This window comes from Bos grunniens, chromosome 10 (assembly GCF_055505025.1).
Source record: "Bos grunniens cultivar Pamir isolate PY7600 chromosome 10, Bosgru_T2T1.0, whole genome shotgun sequence".
Lineage (NCBI taxonomy): Eukaryota > Metazoa > Chordata > Mammalia > Artiodactyla > Bovidae > Bos > Bos grunniens.
This window is the reverse complement of record NC_141174.1, coordinates 55,063,531-55,084,195: the sequence shown is the minus strand read 5'-3', so window position 1 is coordinate 55,084,195 and position 20,665 is coordinate 55,063,531. Positions and strand designations below refer to the sequence as shown.

The 20,665-nt window shown below is 40.6% G+C and overlaps 1 long non-coding RNA gene across 6 annotated transcripts in view; it reads left to right on the top strand.

Moving 5' to 3' along the window:
* Positions 1-298: 298 nt before the first annotated feature.
* The window catches only part of LOC147364554 (uncharacterized), a 49,456-nt gene continuing 29,089 nt past the window's right edge, over positions 299-20,665 (top strand). Inside the window, exons 1-3 of one of the 6 annotated variants that reach the window (XR_015134671.1) lie at positions 299-381; positions 1,414-1,634; positions 4,922-5,003. This is a non-coding gene — a long non-coding RNA (uncharacterized LOC147364554). The other 5 variants (XR_015134670.1, XR_015134668.1, XR_015134669.1 and 2 more) reach the window with 5 other exon arrangements.

The following is a 20,665-nucleotide window of genomic DNA, read 5'->3' as shown; positions in this document are numbered from 1 at the left end:
TGCGTTGGATCTTAGCTGTGGTATGTGGAATCTAGTTCCCTGACTAGGGATCAAACCCAGGCCCCCTGCATTGGGAGCACAGAGTCTTAGCCACTGGACCACCAAGGAAGTCCTAAGAACCTCTTTTTATCATCTTGACACTTGTTTTAGAAGACAATGAAGACATTGAGTTAAAAAGATAAGCAGTGTGGAAATAATTATTAAACTAGTTAAAGCCCAATTTATGTTTTCAGCTGTTTCTAAATTAGGAATAGAGTAGTAAAGTCCCGTATATTTTTTCCTGCTTTATTCATTCTCCAGGTGTCATCACCCAAATTTTACCTGCCCATTGGTGAAGATTCAGCGGGAGTCATCACAGCCCAGGCAGGCTGCCCAACTCAGGTGAGAATATTGGAATAATTAGCTTTTGATTTTGAAACCACACCAATTTAATAAGGAAGAACCCACAGAGAGCTGACGCAACCTCCCGGTGTCCCTTTCACAGCTCCATTTTCCCTGGGCTTACCACCAGCCCTTTTAATAAACATGAGCTTTGAAAGAAAAAGCTACATAAAATTTTATACTTCTCAAATTCTGGTTTTCTTTTTAAGTTGCAAACTCAAGCCTGATTGTACTGTACTGCAACCAAAAGACCCCCTCAGGCAAGAAACACATTATGGGAAGCTATTTATAAGGTTTAAATTATCCATATTAACATACTTAAGATTCACCAGTGTGGTTTCTAGATGCCAGATTCAATCCAAAGTGATGTCTCAGCATCGGTTAGATAGTTGACTACGTAGACTTTCTCCGGAGAAAAATGCAGAACGAAACCACAGGGCTTGAAGACCCCTGGAGGAGTTAACTAATCTATCCTCCTGCCTCTGGCAGGACCAAAAGCAAAACCCATTTAGGTATCAGCACAGGCCTATATGCCTGTTTTGTTTGCAAAACTTGATCGGTTCCATCTCTTTCCATTTTTAAAGTGAAAGCTGTAGGCAAAATACAATAGAAAAAAATTATTTAGTATATATAGACATGCATATATACAGACAACCCTTGATCATTAAGTATTTATTGGAATTCTCCTGTATTAAAAGGACAGCATTAGGCCCAGAGAGTTAACCCAGTGTAGGTAAAAATACAGCGTTCACTCTCAGAAGCTTACAATTTGGTTAGGAAGACATAACATATATCATGACAGTGCTGGATCATGTTGACATAAGTATTAGCGACCTAATATGTACCAGCACAGACAATTCTAACCACATTTACTTGAACTTCAAGTTCCTTTATACTTTTATGTCCTGGGAATTCATTCATAGCATTTTGAAATTACAAAAACCTGACTTTAAGGAGGTTGAAGACATCCAATTTTTCTATCCTGAATTTTCGCCCAGAAATGTATCTGTTCCCTCTCTTTCCAACCCACAGCTGGAAATCAGCAGTGTCACCAACTGGACTGGTGTGAGAGAACCAACGATGCAGGACCAACATTTCCATGCAAGGTTTTGGTTCCTGGCATTCCCCTGGTCTAAGGGGAGGATTTTCAACTGGACAGAAATGGTTAATGGCTCCCTCACTCCTGTCTTCCCTCAAGTGGGATCAGTAGCCTCCTACCTGGGTCAGAAGTGTGGAATTAAACAGACAGCTGGGTAAAAAATCCACTTTCCATTACTTCATGCACTCATTCCTTGGGTTGTTCTGGGCTAGACTTTGGAGCTACAGAGATACTCGGCTCTGATTTGTGAAGAGTGCACAGTAGATATATAATCATGACGTGGTGGCAAAGGTCAGTAATAGAAGCAGGTACCCGGTGTATTGTGGGAACCAGGAGGGAAAGGGATTATATCAGCATGAGGTCTGCAGACTGTTTCATAAATTATGCCACATTTAAACTGAGTTTTAGAGAATAGCAGATTTCATTAGCTGAAGAAGGTGCAAGAATCATTCTAGGCAGAGGGAACACTCTGTCTGCAGAGTAGTGATCCTGGAACATGGTGTGGGCCAGAGAATGACGACAAGAAGAGGCCCTGCACAGAGCGGTGAGGGGCGGAGGCTGGAACTGCAGTTTGGTGACCATGTTATAAAGGGCCTTTAGAAAGCTTGTTTTGGGAGTTTGGATCTGATCCAGAGAGAAGGATGCGGACAAGGAGTGGAAGCAGTTAAAGCTCTTAGACAAGAAAGAACAGGTCTGAGTTCTTGCTTTAGGAAGATCATTCCAGCAGCCAGTGAGTGCAGGGAATATTGAGGTGGAAAGTAGCCCCGAAGAGTGAGACTGGCTTGGAGACCACATGGAAGTAGTCCAGGTGAGAGGAGATGAGGGCTAAGTCAAGGTGGAGAGGGAGAGAACGGCCTAAGGAGATGGGGGGCATCATCAGAGATGACAGGATTTAGAGACTGGATCTTGTAGGCAAAGGAGAGAAAATTCCAGGAAAGTGCTCAGTTTCTCTCTGCTGCTGCTCCTGCTAAGTCGCTTCAGTCGTGTCCGACTCTGTGCGACCCCATAGACGGCAGCCCACCAGGCTCCGCCATCCCTGGGATCCTCCAGGCAAGAGTACTGGAGTGGGTTGCCATTGCCTTCTCCAAGTTTCTCTCTAGATAAATGGAAATAAATGTGAGAAGAGGAGAAAGTCTGGAAGGGGTGAGTGTAGAACCAATGTAGACGTGTTTTTGTAATGATATTTGTGGGGCAAGTTGTTGGCAATATTTAGTTCAGTTGAAAATATAAGATTACAGAGCTGAGGACTGACAGAGGTGGGACATGACAGTTAAACTCTCCATGGGTGACTGAGTGGGGATTGTATTTTTGGGAATTGCTGCCATTGCTGCAGGTGTCTCCCTGTCTACATCCCCAGAGATGGTTGTGGGCTCATTAGTCTAAGTCTCACCATGGTTCACATGGGTCATCCCTTCTCCAGGATTTTTTTTTTAAACCGAGATGCCCTTTTATCACAGGGGAGACTGGGATCTGGGAGCAATGAGAAATTTTCTTTCAGGCGTCTGTTTAATCTGAAAAATGTATTAAAGTCTGAATTCTACCACATAAAACATCCATGTTTGTTCTGATATAAATTATATTTTAAATTATTTATTAGTTAAATTATGGGTGTTAGCTGCCCCTGCCCCATACCCAAATCTCTGTGTATCCTGGGAGATGTGCCATGGTTATCCTGTGGCCTCAGGCTGCCCTCGCATGTGACCATCCATATCCTTGGTTTGTCAAGCATACATCTCACCAAGATCTGACCATGACTGTGGTCAGCCTTCTGTTCAGAGCGAGTCCCCTGGTTTCCACATGCTCGAGTATTAGGTTATGATATTTCAGAATTCTGGAGCATACCTTCAGGCAAGGTGTGAACAGATACCAACTTCATAGCAAGAAAAAACTCAGAGCTAGTCCTTTTTCCTTTTCTTTTCTTCCTTTAAAATTTTTTAAATTTTGCGTTTTTATTGGACTATAGTTGATTTACAATATTAAGTTAGTTTCAGGTGTACAGCAAACTGACTCAGTCATATACATAAATATATTTACTCCTTTTGGGTTCTTCTCCTATATAGGTCATTTTAGAATACTGAGCAGTGTTCCCTACACGATACAGCAGTCCTTATTAGATTATATATTTGCCCTTTAAAAAAAAATTACAAAGATAGGACACAAAGGTAAAAGATAAACAGTACATAAGCACATTAACTATCAACTGTATGTTTCTACTTTCCTCCTAGTACCTGCCCCCACCCCCACCCCCACTCCTCAGGGGTGACCTAGCTGAGTAGGTGGGTTGTTGTGTTTATTGCCTTGCTACTCAGAGTAAACAGCACTCAGCAGCACTAGCCTCCCCTGAAAGCTTGTTAGAGTTTCAGGCCCCACCCTGGCCTCCTGTGTCAGAATCTACATTTTAAGATCCCCAGGTGATTCCTATGCACCTTCAAGTTTGAGGAGTGAGCTTTTTGTGGACCAAGGAGAAGGGAAAGTTTATTTCCTTTCCTTTCATCTAGGAAGGTCTGGAATTTGAATCTCCAGATGCTATTGCAGGAGGAGCTCAACCTGCTGTGGAGCATCATCTCTACTCTATATGGGACTGGTCCCCTCCTGGGGACTTAAGAGGTCACCAGCCAACCTCACTGTTGAAAGACCCCATCCATTCCTTCAGCTCAGACTTCCAGGAAAACAAAACAAAACCAAAAAGGACAATCCCCAAGCTGTGTTTCCTGGTGAACGCCTATGGCTGTTCACACCCTTTTGAACAGAACCGTCTCTCCTGGTGTTTCTTGGAAACCGCTGGGAAAGGAGGAAGAGTAGCTTCTCGTGACAGATCACCTAGTTCATGGTGCCATCGTGGCTGCTGGGGAGCTTATGGTGAGGTTGCTGGTGGAGGTGTTTCTCTGGAGCCCTGTGTGAGGAGATTCAAGCATAGATGTTACAGAGAAGACACCCAAGTTCACTACAGAATTTTACAGACTGGACACCGTCCTTCTGAGGAGAGAACTTAGTTTGTATACTGTGGTACTGCTGGCTCGGATTAAGGGCACCTGGGTTGTAAAGAGTCGAGTCAGTCCCTCAGGTCTCCTACATGGTGTGGCCGCTTCTGCTGCTTGCTGTGGTGGTGGGTCTTGGGATCAAGCACAACAGTCCGCCTTTCCCCGTTGTGTGGTGTGATGGCTAAGCTGAAATATACTGGGTGATCTAAAACGATTGTACAGGGGAAGCCATGATCATAGCCACCATGGCTTGGTCCTCTGGAGATGGAGAAGGCATAAGAGAAGGGATCTGGCAGTAGGGAAACATGTGTGAGATGGCTAAGAGGATGACGGACGCTTTTATTCACTCATTCAACATGTAAACTGAGAACAGAACAGGGCAGTCTTTTCCAATATTTTCAGGCTTGTGTTTTATTTTGATGTATCTGAAATGTCCTTTTTTTTTTTTTTCCACTGCCAGGGTTATAAGATATTCCTTATTCCCTCTGCCTCGCCTCGACCATCTCCATTAAAAGTCAGTGTCTTCTGTCTGTCTTCATCAGGTAAGATAGGGTTTTTTTTTTTTGGACTTTAGTTTCTGTGCTATGAAAATGATGGTTGTGTTTTCATTTTTAAACTATAAAAACGTAAAACTGAATGCATTTTCTCAAATTACTTATGGTCTTCTGTTCCACCTGGGGGGTTTGATCTGCCTCTTTAGGGATTTCTCTCGCCTCAGAGAGAATCACTATGCTAGGAATTGAGTGCAGGTGAACTTCTAAAAATAATTATCTTGTAAAGATCATGCCAGAGATCTCAGAAAAAAACCAAGTGGGCAGCTTCTTCCCATAGATAAAGAAGATAAGATACAGGAGAGGGCACACCATAAGGTTTGGATTATAATTGGCCTTTCTCAAATATGCTTTCCTCCATCTCCCTTCAGATATGATTCTGGGAAGGCACTTTAGCTGTTTTTAAGTTATAATTTTAGCTGTGCTTGCCAACATCTCAGATCTAAAAGATAAGGGACCAACTTATTTTTCCCATTGGAAGTTAGTTTTAAAAGCCCTGGGAGAGGCCTTCTCAGACAAAAAAATTCCTACTGAAGGGTGAGTGATTGATTGAGGTCTTTCTTAAAGTAAATTCTGATATAGGAGGTGGCAAAGAGTATGGGAGTTTGTGTGTCTGAAGAAATAAAATGGAAAAGGCACAGAAAGAGACACAGAATGTGGAAGACAGATGTGGCCAGGGCAGCAGTGACTATAGGAGTTTTAGTGTCTTGATGTCTCTAATAACACCTTTCATGCATATATAGTAGTGAAGGGCCAACATGGTGTTTCTACTCAGTATCCCAGGATAGCATCTGACAGATAGCAGATGTTCAGTTAATGTTGAATGAATCAGTCCATTCTTAAAAATATTACTTGGTAACTTCTTTAACTCTTTTTACCTGTTAAGGGAAATAATATTGGTGAGCGGGATGGCTTGTAATGTCCCAGGGGCTTCACTGATGTACAGAGTTCATCTGGGTATCTTAAGAGAACTTCACAGAAAAAGATAATTTTCACAAAATATCTGTAAGATGCATGGAACGAGTCCTAGCTTTGCTACTACTACCCTTGTGAATTTCTCCATGCCTCAGCTCTTCATCCCTAAAGAAAGTAGCAATGAGTATTTCAGAGTTGTCATCAAGATTGACATGGGTAGGGTATGAGGCATATTGATGGCCACTATGTCAATATAACCTCAGATATGCAGATGGCACTACCCTTATGGCAGAAAGTGAAGAGGAAATAAAGAGCCTCTTGATGAAAGTGAAAGAGGAGAGTGAAAAAGTTGGCTTAAAGCTCAACATTCAGAAAACGAAGATCATGGCATCTGGTGGGCATGGGAAATAGATGGGGAAACAGTGGAACCAGTGGCTGACTTTATTTTTGGGGGGGCTCCAAAATCACTGCAGATGGTGACTGCAGCCATGAAATTAAAAGACACTTACTGCTTGGAAGGAAAGTTATGACCAACCTAGATAGTATATTCAGAAGCATATTACCTTGCCAACAAAGGTCCGTCTAGTCAAGGCTATGTTTTTTCCAGTAGTCAGGTATGGATGTGAGAGTTGGACTGTGAAGAAAGCTGAGTGCCAAAGAATTGATGCTTTTGAACTGTGGTGTTGGAGAAGACTCTTAAGAGTCCCTTGGACTGCAAGGAGATCCAATGAGTCCATCCTAAAGGAGATCAGTCCTGGGTGTTCAATGGAAGGACTGATGCTGAAGCTGAAACTCCAATACTTTGGCTACTTCATGTGAAGAGTTGACTCATTGGAAAAGACCCTGATGCTGGGAGGGATTGGGGGCAGGAGGAGAAGGGGACGACAGAGGATGAGATGGCTGGATGGCATCACTGACTCGATGGACGTGAGTCTGAGTGAACTCTGGGAGTTGGTGATGGATAGGGAGGCCTGGCATGCTGCGATTCATGGGGTTGCAAAGAGTAAGACACAACTGAGCGACTGAACTGAACTGAACTGATGTCAATGTTAAAAAAATATCTTTACCCCAAAGTGATTCATGATAAGTGTACAATTAAAGTGGGGATCTGAGTTCCCTACCAGTTTAAATTCCTTTGGAGTAATGACTTTTAGGATTGTGGGTTCTTGGGAAAGTGGTATATTTCAGAAGCATGGAGTTGTCCTTGGTGGAGACATTGCCTGGTTCTCAGCAGGAAGAGAGTGTTGGTTTTTGATCAATGTGTTTATAAATGTTACTCAAACCAAGGGTGTAACTCAGAGGCACTAGAACCTCCTTAGAGATGATCCTTGGATTTAAGGCCGATGATATAGTGGTGGTTTCAGGAGCCATGGATTCTTTTAAAGCTTGACCTGGTAATTATAAAACTGAGTATTCAAATGCATTTGGACCATAGGCTTATTAGGGGCAAGAGATTGTGACTTTTTCTTGGTACCTGCACAGCTTCTAGCCAAAGCCTTCTAGTAGCCTCTAAATATTTGCCGAGTAAATTAATGAATGCCCAAAAGAAGGCCAACCAGAGAAACGAGCTAGAAAGGTTGAGATTGCAGACAGGGACCTAACATAGAGGGAGGGTGGCTAGTGATGGATGGAGGCAAAGTTGGCAGGTCAAATACAAGCAGCAATGTAAAAGATAGTCCAAACTCAGGCCATTTCCTGCAGAGGTTTTTGGGTTGGTGTTCCCCTGAATTTCACATTTTATAGGGCAACTGTAGGTTTTCTTGGAGGGCCTCCCCACAGGTAGCTTTGTCCTGGCCTCAGAGCATCCTGGGTCACTATGGGAAGTTGACTTGAGTCATCTTTGGTGCCAAGATTTCTTAGTCTGACTTGCATGACACCTACTTCCTGTTAGAATGGGGACGGAAGACCTTGGCTGCCTGGGATACAATCATGTGGTATGAGTCACCTCTGGGCTATAGTCCATTGTTTCTTTCTGCGATAGTGTGGAACTATTGCAGAATACTTTTGATCACGTCCTTAACAGTGGTTCTTCTTAAGGTCTATCTGTCGGCACTGGAAGCAAGCCCTTGTGACTCAGCCTCACAGGTCCAGGAGAAAGATGTGATGAGAAAAACAGCTTGTTTTTCAGAGTTGCCATGTAGACATTTTATAGTCTGATAACCCTCCTCACACCCAGAGCCTGGACATTTTGATAAGGCCTTGCCATCAGTTCCTGCTTTGCTTTTCCTAGGGCCCCTTTAAAAATAACGACCTACAGTAAAGCCCACAAAAGTTAGTGACCTCCGCCCCAACGGTACCCGTTGTCTCTTCCCTCAAGACCTGGCATGGTGGAGGCCTGCCTTTCCCCTGACTCACTGTGCCCTCTGGCATCTAGGATCTTGTGATTCGACTTCCTTTGTGTGGATGTATTGACATTGTGCCCTTAAAACGACCCCATGTGTGGTTTCACTTCCCCAAAGTGGGAGCTGGATGCTGAGGGAGCTGTCTGCCTCCCCCTTGTGAACAATGTGTGCTCCCTCCCTCGGTAGGTCACAATCCACATATTCTTAATTCAATACCCCTGCTCCAGCTCCTCAGCACAAGAGGTGAGCACGGACTCTGAAGCATTTATTTATCCTTAAGGACTTCTTCTTATGTACAACATGTACCCTCCATGTACTCACCAAATGAATCCAACAATATTCGATGTAAATCCAGAAAAAACATTTCATAGGCTAGGGGTTCAAAATTATCATTATTACCATCATTGCCACCACCATTCCCATCATATCATCAAAGCTTCCTTTGAGAATCTAATAAAAATTATAGGCTTTCTTCACCAGAAAAATGTACCACACACCTGCACCCCAAATCCTGCGTGCTATTCATATTATAGGAGATTCACAAAATGCCAGAAACCCTGCCAGAACCTCCATGTTAAGGAACCCTGCTTTGGGCTGAAGTGGTCAGTTCTGGTCTTTGTCCTCAGACCCCCATCAGCAAGAAGACCGTTGATTAACACAAGAATGGTGTAATGTTCAGAGGCAGAGTGGCCAAGAAGAGGTGCTTGCTGAGTTGAAGTCCATCCTGATTCATTACTTTAGACCATCTTGGAGGTGTCACTTACATTAGTATGAAGTGCAAATTATTATTTTCAATGAAGGTGGAAGTAGCTCAAAACCTTTAGAAAGTAATACTTATGAATATGTAATAAAAAGTTAGTCTGGGTTTATTGAAGTAGCAGATACTTCCAATGAATATTAATAAGGGAACTGAGACAAGAAGAGATAGTGGGTTATAATGTCAATGCACCGAAATTGAGAAAGATAAATTTTAACAAAAATGATTAAAATAATTGATGCTAATATAATTTTTATATGTTCCAAATTTTTAAGGAATAAAAATTGCTTTGGAATTCAAGGTCAGCAGATTACATGTTTAAATGCCAGCTCAGCTACAACTGTGCCATTACTAACTTTCACTACATATTGAAAAATCTATGTGGGGTGTATTTCGATTTCCCGATTTTGCTCTTTTTAAGAGAGAAAAGTTAAAAGGTGAATCCATCACCAGGCTGGTATTTAAGCTCATAATCAAGATAACCAGAATAACATTTAAGATACAAGCTGCTGAAAATAATTGATTATCTCATGTACAGTCAATCTCATTAACATATGGCAAAGATTACAGCATAAACATGAGAGTCAGCATAAATCCATTTGCTTGAAAGTACTAAAGATGATATTGGCAGGTACCAAACAGATGTCTTCTTAACAAGGCCTGGGAATGATTTCCTCGCACTTTCACTGGCTACCTCCTCTTCTGCAAACCCCATCTCTAGTTCCTCTGCTGTGTTGGTCACTCCTCCTTATTATTTAGTGCTCTCCTTTGCCATTTAGAAAGAGAGATGGCCATCACTCACTTGACTACCATGGAAGTCTTTCTGGTGGGGATCTGAGCTCATCTTTTGAGATCTTTACTTATTTTCTGCCACTCTATCATCTTCAGCTGACTTTAAATCTGTGGATTGAGATTAACCATGCTATCTCCTTTTTAAAATTTTTTATTTATTAAATTATTTCTGCAGTGGATCTTCATTGCTATGTGCATCTTTCCATAGTTGTGGCAAGCCAAGGCTAATCTAGGTACAGTGCATGGGCTTCTCATTGCGTGGCTGGCTTCTCACATCATGGAGCACATCCTCTAGGTGTGCAGACTTCGGTAGTTGTGGCTCTTGGTGTCCAGAGCACAGGCTCAGCAGTTGTGGCCCATGGGCTTAGTTGCTCCACAGCATGCAGGATCTTCTTGGACCAGGGATTGAGTTGGTGTCCTCTGCATTGCAAGGTGAATTCTTAATCACTGGGCCACCAGGGAAGCTGGCAAGATAACTTCTGACTTGATTTATATATATATATATATATATATAGAGAGAGAGAGAGAGAGAGAGAGAGAAATGGAGAGGAAAGGGAGGGAATGACCGTGTGTGTCTGTGTGTGTGTGCGTACACTCTCACAGTTTTTTTCTCCTTTGTATGATCTCAGATTTGTATTAAGAAAATAATTCATGTCTAGCATATGTAGCATTTCTGTGTAGGTATAGTAGGGTTTTTTTTCAGGCTATACTTAGCCTGCCATCTTTCCAAAACTATGAGTTTGACCCAATCTCTTTCTTTCTCAGCTTGTCCTTGTCCATTGTTCACTCTATCCTCAGATTCCACATCATGGTTTCTAGAAGGTTCTGGGCTTTACCATCATGGTAGCACCATGTTCCAGAAATTCAAGGTATTGATGTCTAGTAGGAAAGGTTATTGGAGAAGGCAATGGCACCCCACTCCAGTACTCTTGCCTGGAAAATCCCATGGACAGAGGAGCCTGGTAGGCTGAAGTCCATGGGGTTGCTAACAGTTGGGCATGACTGAGCAACTTAACTCACTTTTCACTTTCATGCATTGGAGGAGGAAATGGCAACCCACTCCAGTATTCTTGCCTGGAGAATCTCAGGGACAGAGGAGCCTAGTGGGCTGCTGTCTATGGGGTCATACAGACTGAAGTGATTTAGCAGCAGCAGCAGCAGCAGGAAGGGGTATTGTGTGTGCCAAACAATGAAGAAGCAAACAACACATGTCCACTTGACTTTCCCTTTTGCTGTTACCTGGAGAAGGCAATGACAACCCACTCCAGTACTCTTGCCTGGAAAATCCCATGGATGGAGGAGCCTGGTAGGCTGCAGTCCATTTGCTCTTACCTGGACAGGTGTTTAATGAAGTGTGTTCAGGTACTTGTTATGCCAATATTTGGTGTTTTGCAATGGCACAATCATCACATAATGGCAGGAGAGGGGTATGACCTATCTTTAGGTGAAGGCAAATAAAATTGCATTATCATGTAGTTTAGGTGAGGAATAAATCTGCTAAAAGTCAAAAAAGCTTCAAGGTAAAAGCCAGACAGTTTATAACATCAGCAATTGATGATACTAATACTACCATAAATAACAACAATAACATAGTTTATAGCAATTTACCTTTTAAAGGATGCTTTTACATTTATTTACATTTAATAGTATATGTAGGCATGTGTGCTCAGTAGATTCTGACTCCTTGTGATCCCATGGACTGTAGCCCACCAGGCTCCTCTGTCCACAGAATTTTCGAGGCCAGAATAGTGGAGTGGGTTGCCATATTCTACTCCAGGGGTTCTTCCTAATCCAGGAGTTGAACTCAAGTCTCTAGTATCTCCTGCATTGGCAGGTAGTTTCTTTACCTGGGAAACCAATATTATATGTAAGCCTGGTATAAATTTCATTCTAGTTGCAAAAGGGTCAGACACGACTTACTAACTGAAATAACAAACATACCAAATAACCAGTGATTTGTAGAAGTAACAACTTGTTCTAAAATTAAAATGTTATTTTACTATGGAAGTAAATATGTGGTAAAAATATGTGGTAAAAATGATAACACATTAGCTACTCAAATTTTTATGTATAAAAAAATATGTGGTAAAAAGGACAACACATTAGCTACTCAAATTTTTATATATAGAGATATCTATAATAGCAAAAAATGGAATCTACATGAATATTGAACAGTAATAGAACACTTAAATTATAATGTATCTATTTGCTTGCATTATTAGTAAATGATTTCAACGTGATGCCCTCAAAGAATGTCTGATGGTAGGAAAAGTTCATTATACGTGATAAAAACAATTAAAAAGTATGAACAAACCAATATTCAGTATGTTTCTCACATAATTAAAAATAAACGCACAGGGATGAAATATACACACAAGCATAGGAGCAATATTCAAAGCAGATAACAACTGTTAGGGGAGGCACTAGCCAATCAGAACAGCCACTTTCTCTTCTCAATTGGTCTGGCCATGCCAGTGCTTACTGCTTAGTGTCTCGTCTCAAAATAGCAGCAGTGTTATGATAATGGGAGTGAATGTTCTTCTTTTTGTCTTTAAAATGTTTCTGCACATGTTTCTGTTTTCTAAATTCTGTACAGTGAGGATGTACGAATTAATAGAAAAGAATATAATCCCTTAATATTCTCTTTAGCAAAAACTATAACTTCCCAGAATTTTGCAATGCTGTTTACTTTCCTTCTTGTTTCTATGGTCCCTCCCCCACCCTTCAGTGCCTTGTCTCCCTTAGTCCAAGCAATTCACAGAAGATACTTAAAATGGGTCCATAGATGCATTCTCTGAAATGCCCAATGAAACTAATTGGCTAACTAACTAAACCAACACTATAAAAAGAGAAGTCTATCATTTTAAGATCATTGGTGTAAAACCACAATGTGACCACTTGTATTTTTAGTGGAGGAGTCATACTGGTTACCTTTATTGTTTAGTTTCTCATTTGTGTCCTACTCTTTATGACCCCATGGACTGCAGCACATCAGACTCCCCTGTGCTTCACCATCTCCTGGAGTTTGTTCAAACTCATGTCCATTGAGTTGGTGATGCCAACATCATCATCTAATCCTCTGTCATCCCCTTCTCCTCCTGCCTTCAATCTTTTCCAGCATCAGGGTCTTTCCAATGAGTCAACTCTTCACATCAGGTGACCAAAATGTTGGAGCTTCAGCTTTAGCATCAGTCCTTCCAGTGAATATTCAGGGTTGATTTCCTTTAGGACTGGCTGTTTGCCTACCTACTGACAATTAAAAATTTTTCTCTATCAACAGAGGAAAATAATTACAAGGTTTATTTAACTTTCACTATGTACCAGGCACCATTCTAAGCACTTTCCTTAGATGATTTCCTTTATCCTCACAACCACCCTATTAAGTAGGTGCCGTTATTGTTTTCATTTTATAGATGAGGCTAAGAGAAGTCAAGTAACTTGTGCAAAGTCACACAGCAAGTAGCAAGTAGAAACTTGATCCGAGAGCATCTGATGCCACAGCTTGGCTCTTAACCAGTTTACTACCCTGTACCAATGTTTCACATACAAGTCAGCTTGACTCCAAAAATAACAGAGTGAAAATACACTATACTTTCATACACACCCATCCCAAATGAACATAATTGGTGCTTAATAAATGATCCATAATGATACTAATTATTATTGAGGCTGTTGGCATTTGAAAATCCTTCTAGCAGACAGTGCTCATGGTATAGGACACAGGGCCTCTGATCTGCAGCGTTTGCTGGCTCTCTGTTCTTTGGAGTGATAGCTATGTTCTTAGGCCTCAGTTTTCTTTCCTAATAAATGAAGATAATAATTATACCCACCTTTCAGGGTGTGCAGTATAAACAAGCTAAACATATAAAGCTCTTAGCTCAAAACCTGGCATGTAGTCAGAACTCAGTAAATATAAGTTGATGCTATGTCTTCTTGTCATTTTTACATTTAAGGGACAAAATATCTGCCTTGGAGGGATCTCCTTTAAGAGGTTTGAACTAGTTCATCATCAAGGCTCCCATGACACAAAGAGTCCAGGCACAGATGCTTAAATCATAAAGGTCAACAAAGAATAGCCTTTAGCTTTTTTTCCAGGCCTAATATTTGTTGGCACTGTGTAGTCCAGATTCCTGTCCCTGTCCCTTTCCCCCAATGAATAACCAACCTCCTCCTCAAGACTCTGCTTTGCTCTGTAGTTTGGTTAAGGCTTTCCCTAGTCAATTTTGCATACACTGGCCTTGTGATGTTGATTTAAGATTAGTTTAGAGTGAATTTCAGCCATTGTGGATTTCAACCGTTGATTGTAAGTTCATTCATAACATGGCTGAGATGAAGTGAATTTTGTCCAATGGTTTGATGTTAAGAGAGTGTGAGGCTAATGGAGTATTCATTGAGCAGTGAACACCTAATTAGGAATTACAGAGAGCTTGGGCTGGCAGCCTGGGTAGTGAAGGTGTCCAGTGAAGGCTGACTTATGGGTATGGGGAAAAGACTACGCTTGGCTGTTTCTGCACTTTTCTTACAGCCTAAAGGGCCTTGTCCTTCCGAATTTTCTGGGCAAATGGTAGCTACAGGGACAGAAATCCTGATTTGTGGCAGCTGAGTGGATGGTAGGACAAAGCTCTTACCCTTCCTGTGGATGAAGAAGAGAAGCAGTTGATTTCTGGGGCAGGCGATCTCTAAATGATTGTGCGCACCCTGATAATTTGGGGAGCTGCTAACATTTTTGGAAATGGGAATATATTTGAAATTCTAACATACAATTTCTAGCTATTTCCAACCTCCCATATGTGAATCGCCAAAAGTGAATTCTGAAAACGGTAGTGGGAAAATACTGCCTGGGGATAAAGAAAAGTTACCGCAGGAGTCTGGTTTCTATATTAATTTATTTCACAATAAGAGCAAATTCCTTTCCCTAGGGGAATATTTGACACAGTAATTGCACTAGGGAACAGTTATTATTTCATTTCACTTTCTTTCTTTTTTAAACTTTCTTTGTAAAGCAAAGTGTTATAAATCTTCCTGAAAGAGCCACTTAAACAAGATTTGTGGGCTGTGAGATACGTGTTTTATGTGTGTGTTTGTATATATATAATGAATATTATAGATGTATATATGTATATTCATTCATTCATTTGTTGTTGGGTCTCACAATGACGTTTTGACTGATCAAAAGAGAAAATTAGAAGTACATGAGATCTAGACACATGAAACACATTTTTCCAGATTTAGAGAGTGAACAGAAGAACACATGCTATCTATCATGAGCGAAAAACACAGACCTGAGTTCAACTTACATTGCTTTTATGGAACCAAACTCGGGCCTGCTTACCTGTGTGCAGTAAAGCCAATCTACTGATGCCAGATGATGGTGAAGCAAAGTGTAATATTTACTGCAGGCTCCAAGCAAGGAGTCCTGGGCAGTTAGTGCTTAAATGTCCCAAACACCCTGAAGACTTTCAGGGAAAAGTTTATAAAGACAGGGTGAGGGAGGGAGCTTGTGATACATGAGATCAGTTTGTGGACATTCTTCTGATTGGTGAGGTAATCAGGAGTTAACATCATCAACCTTCTGGTTCTAACTGGTCTGGGGTCTACATAGTTTTGGGCAGTAGACAGTTAACTTCTTCCATCTGGTGGGGGTTTCAGTATCTAGAAAACAGCTCAAAGGACCTGACTCAGAATATTATCTACAGCCCTTGAGGAGGAACTAAAGGTCCTTGACTTTGTTTAATAGCAGAATTATTATTGTTTTGTTTTGTGTGACTGTTTTCCTTTCTTTCTGCATCTTCTCACTTCTCCGATTAAATTTATTTTTAACTGGAGTTTTTCTACAGACAAAAGGCAGGTGGAAGACATGGGGGGTGGGTGGGTAGAGTCCTGTTCTGGGAAGCCCTAATAGAATCCTGCTCAGTTACATTGCCTCTGACCAAGTGAGAATGATTTTATTACTTACAAAGGTTTTTAAAATGTAAATTGTATCTATAATACACATCATAAGTAGTGAAGTCCTATGAATATGATGGTTGGATGGTTGATGCATATCCAATTTAAAACCTTGTGTTTTGAGATACAGGAATTTGAGAGGTACATCATTCTATATTTGAGCTTCAGTTGGGACCAGGCCTCTGGAATCCTTTGACAATTCAGCAGCCTTCCTGTTCCAAGCACCTTCTTACCCTCCTCTGGATATTAGCACTCACAAAATACTCTTGTAGCTTCTGGGAAATCTATAATTGACTCAGATGCCCCAAGGTTTGGGGGCTTAAGCTGCTGTCCCTCCCAGGAACATTTATCACAGAAAAGACCAATGAGAGCCATAGATGCCACTGTTAGAAAAAAAGATGGACTTTTAGGCATGAGGAGCTTTCATATCTTTCATTATCAGTCATTATCAGGGCTTCTCTGGTGGCTCAGCTGCTAAGGAATCTGCCTGCCATGCAGGAGACTTGAATTCAATCCCTGTTGAGAAGATTCCCTGGAGAAGGGAATGGCTACCTACTCTAGTATTCTTGCCTGAAGAATTCCATGGACAGAGAAGCCTGGCAAGCTGTAGTCCATAGGGTTGCAAAGAGTCAGATACAATGAAGTGACCAAGGCTTTCATTTTCACTTTTCAGTCATTATTGGGAACTAAGCACGTGCACAACACACATACTCCACGTTCTTCTAGACAGAGCCACTTACCGAAATAAATAAATAAGTTGCATTACTAAAACTTCCAAAGTAAGAGAGGAAATCAAAGGCAATGGAAAAATAAGAGAAGAATAAGTTGATTCTAAGGAGATTAACATTTCAAACAGATGTTAAATCCTTTATTCCTACGATTATTGTCATTATTAGAAAGATGATATAACCCTATAAGAAGTGGAGAAATGGACAAGAATCGTTCCCATAATCCTTTGCCCAATACAGAAGTTACTTTTTCAAAAATTTTTTGTTTCAACAATCTGATTATAGAGATTAAGAAAACTTTATTTAGGAAAATCAACTTGCTTACCATGACACAGCTTATACAGAACTCCTCAAGATCTGCAAAGAAGACACTCATCTAAGGATGGCTGATAAATTATATTGGACTGTTGTCTACTGATTTTTAAGTGCCGTCAAATCATGTAGCCTGTGTCTAATAAAGACTCTATGAACAGTACATTCCATTGGGCTTACTTTAGGAATGACAACTCTTCTCGGACTTCTCTGAAGTTCTAGAACAAACTATAAAAGCAGGACTGGGCCAGACTCCAGGGTTTCAGTGTCTAAGCCCAACCTTTCCCCTCCTACACTCTGCTACTTTATTCAGTTGTTAAGTTTAGAATGGGTCTTGTTAATAGTTTTCTCTGATTGATTCGTTCTCTCAGATGAGTATAACAGCTTCTTTTCTAGTGAAAATAAATTTAGGTAGGGAAAGAAAAGAAACAACTCCTTGAGGCAGTTGGTATTTTGGTTTTTGATTGTAGATGAGGAAACCAAGGCCCAGAATATTGAGTGGAGCAGGCCTTATTACAGGTCTGTGAACCTCCAAAGCCCATGCTCTCAAACCCTGTGCATGGTTAGGAAACAAAAGGGAGTGATGCTACTGCTTCTCAATGCTGTGTCTTGTTAGATGCTAATTAAGCACAATACTCTTTTCTCTCAAGTCCACACTCAGCCTCAGAATCCTTTGCAACACAGGACTCTAGGCAACCACAGCCAACCAATGGGTTTGATATAATGTGAAACCTATAGACCAGCCTGGCAAGGCAATATATTCCTTCCCTGAGCTAGACTCATGCTACAAGTAGAGCCCTGAGTGCCTGCCTGTACCACCTATGTGAGTCTGTGAGCAAATCCCTTAAACTTTCAAAGCCTCTTTCTCTACCTTTCATGAGTGGAGGGAACAATACTAACCACTTTCTATGGTTGATGTGAGGAGCACAAATGAGAAAATATGTGTAAAAGCACTTGGTAAGCTTTTTAAATGTAGGGATGGATGATTATATTTAGTTTTACAGATAGGAAAAACTGATTGTACTCACAGAATTCATCACCACTTTAGGTATTTATTCTTTTTAGTGCACGTTTAAAAACCAAGTTTAGCATACTTTTATTGTTATCTCATTTGAAAGTTGCTAAACTGTGTTGCAAAATTCTGCTAATGATTTTTTCCCCCCAATTTTTCCCTTTCTTACAGTAATGATGTTGCTACCTGCCCTAACACATGAGGTTGCCTTCAAATACTGTGAAGGTGGTCTGGCCTCTAACAACTTTGTCACTTCTTTTTTAAAAAAATATTTTATTTACTTATTTATTTTGGCTGCACTGGGACTTAGTTGCTGTTTGTGGGATCTAGTTCCCTGACCAGGGATTGAAACTGGACCTCCAGCATTGGGAGCATGGAGTCTTAACCACTGGATCAGCAGGGAAGTCCCCCTTTTCTTTTCTTGAGTGGCCATGACACCATCCTTTCCCCTGCACCCAGCACTGGGAAATTGAGAAGGCGTGTGATTTACGAGGGTATGAGCAACATGAAAGATCAAAAAAAAAAAAAAAAGCAGCCTACCCCTTTTAACCTAGGTTAAAATTGATGGGGAACCCCACCTAGGCTTGCAGGAGCACAGACAAGACTGGTTACTGGAAACTGGGGTGGATGGCCCTGGAGGGGGCTGCCAGTCAGGAGCTGGAAGCTTTAGCAGGTGAGTGAATGCAGCCTGTGGTACTCTGTGATCCAGCAGATGACCAGAGCTGGGAAGGCAAGGAAGCTTTTGGTGTGGCCCATGTGCTCTGATTTTGGGACACAGAGAGGTAGAGAAGGGGGAGCCCAGGGTGCACAGAAGACGCCCAGAGCAGCAGACATTCAAAAAGACAAGTAGAGTAGTATTTGGAGGAATGAGATTTATTTGAGGCCATGGCAGAAGATCAAGAGAAGAGGAGGAGCAGGACATGTGATCTGTAGCTCTTTTTTTTAAAAATGCATTTTATTCAAGTATAGTTGATTTACAATGCTGTGTTAATTTCTGCTGTACAGAAAAGTTGAGAAGAGTATCCTCATATTTTGGAGAAGTCATCACACTGTATATTAGTTCCTTAGAACTTCTTCATTTTATAACTTAAAGTTTATACCCTTGGACTAACATCTCCCCATTCACTCCACTTGTCAGCTCTTGATAAAACCATCCTACTCTCTGTTTTTATGGGTTAGGCGTTTTTAGATTCCACATGTACTTAAGAACATAAAGTATTTGACTTTATTTATCTGACATTTCACTTAGCATAACGCCCTTAAGGTCCATCCATGTCATCCCAAATGGCAGGATTTTCTCCTTTCTCATGGCTGAAAAATATCCCATTGTATATACGTTCCATATATTCCTTACCCATTTACCTATTGCTGGACACTTAGTTTGTTTCCGTATCTTGGCTGTTGTGAATAGTGCTGCAATAAACATGAAAGTGCAGATATCTCTTTCCCTTGCTTCGCATATACACCCAGAGATGAGATTGCTAGGTCATAGGGTAGTTCTGTTTTTAATTTTTTGAGGAACCATCATACTGTTTTTCATAGTGGCTGCATGAATTAACAACCTACCAACAGTGCACAAGGGTTCCCTTTTCTCCACATCTGTGTCAATTTGTCAATTTCTCCACATCTGTGTCATCGTGTCTTTTTGATGATAGTCATTCTAACAGGTGTGAAGTGATACCTCATTGTGGTTTTGATCTGCATATCCCTGTTGAATAGTGATGCTGAGAATTATTAGACATTTGTGTGTCTTCTTTGAAAATGTCTGTTCAGTTCCTATGTCCATTTTTAAAAAAAAATTTTAAATTGCTGTTGAATTGTGTGAGTTCCTTATATATTTTGGATATTAATCCTTAACTAGAGGTATATTATTTGCAAATATTTTTCTCCCATCCCATACATTGACTTTTCTTCTTGTTAAGTGTTTCTTTTGTTGTGCAGAAACTTTTTAATTTGATGTAGTTCCATGATTAATTTTTGCTTTTGTTGCTTGTGCTTTTGGTGTCATATCCATTGCCAATCCATGTCAAGGAGCTTCCACCTATGTTTTCTTTGAGGCATTTCATGGTTTCAAGTCTTATGTTTAAGTATTTAACTCATTTCAAGTAAATTTTGTGAGTGGTGCAAGATACCCATTCTTATACACGTGAGTCTTATGTTTTAATCTTTAACCCATTTCAAATAAATTTTGATAGTAGTGAAAGATGCTTTTTCTTGTGCATGTGGGTATCCAGTTTTCCCATCGTCGTTTAGGGAAGACACTTTCCTCATTGAGGAATTATGGCTCCACTGTCAAATATTAGTTGACTATATATGTGAGGGTTTATTTCTGGCTCTCTATTCTGTTCCATTGCTCTACATGTCTCTTTTTATGTTAATACCATATTGTTTTGATTACTGTATCTTTGTAATATAGTTTGAAATCAGGAAGTGTGAGGTTTCCAGCATTGTTCTTTCTCAGGAGTGCTGTGACGATTCAGGGTCTTTGTGGTTCCATACAAATTTAGGTCTTTTTTCTATTTCTATGAAAAACACCGCTGGAATTTTGAATAGGGATTGCACTGAATCTGTAGAGGTTTTGGATATTATGGACATTTTAATAATACCAATTCTTCTGGTGTATTAACATGGCACATCTTTCTATTTGTGTCTTCCTCAGTTTCTTTCATCGAAACCTTATAGCTTTCAGTGTACAGATATTTTATCTTCTTGGTTAAATTTTTTCCTAAATATCTTATTATTTTTGATGCTAATATAAATAAGATTGTTTTCTTTATTTCTTTTTATAGTTAATGTATAGAAATGCAACTACCTTCTGTGTATTGATTCTGTATCCTGTGGCTTAATTT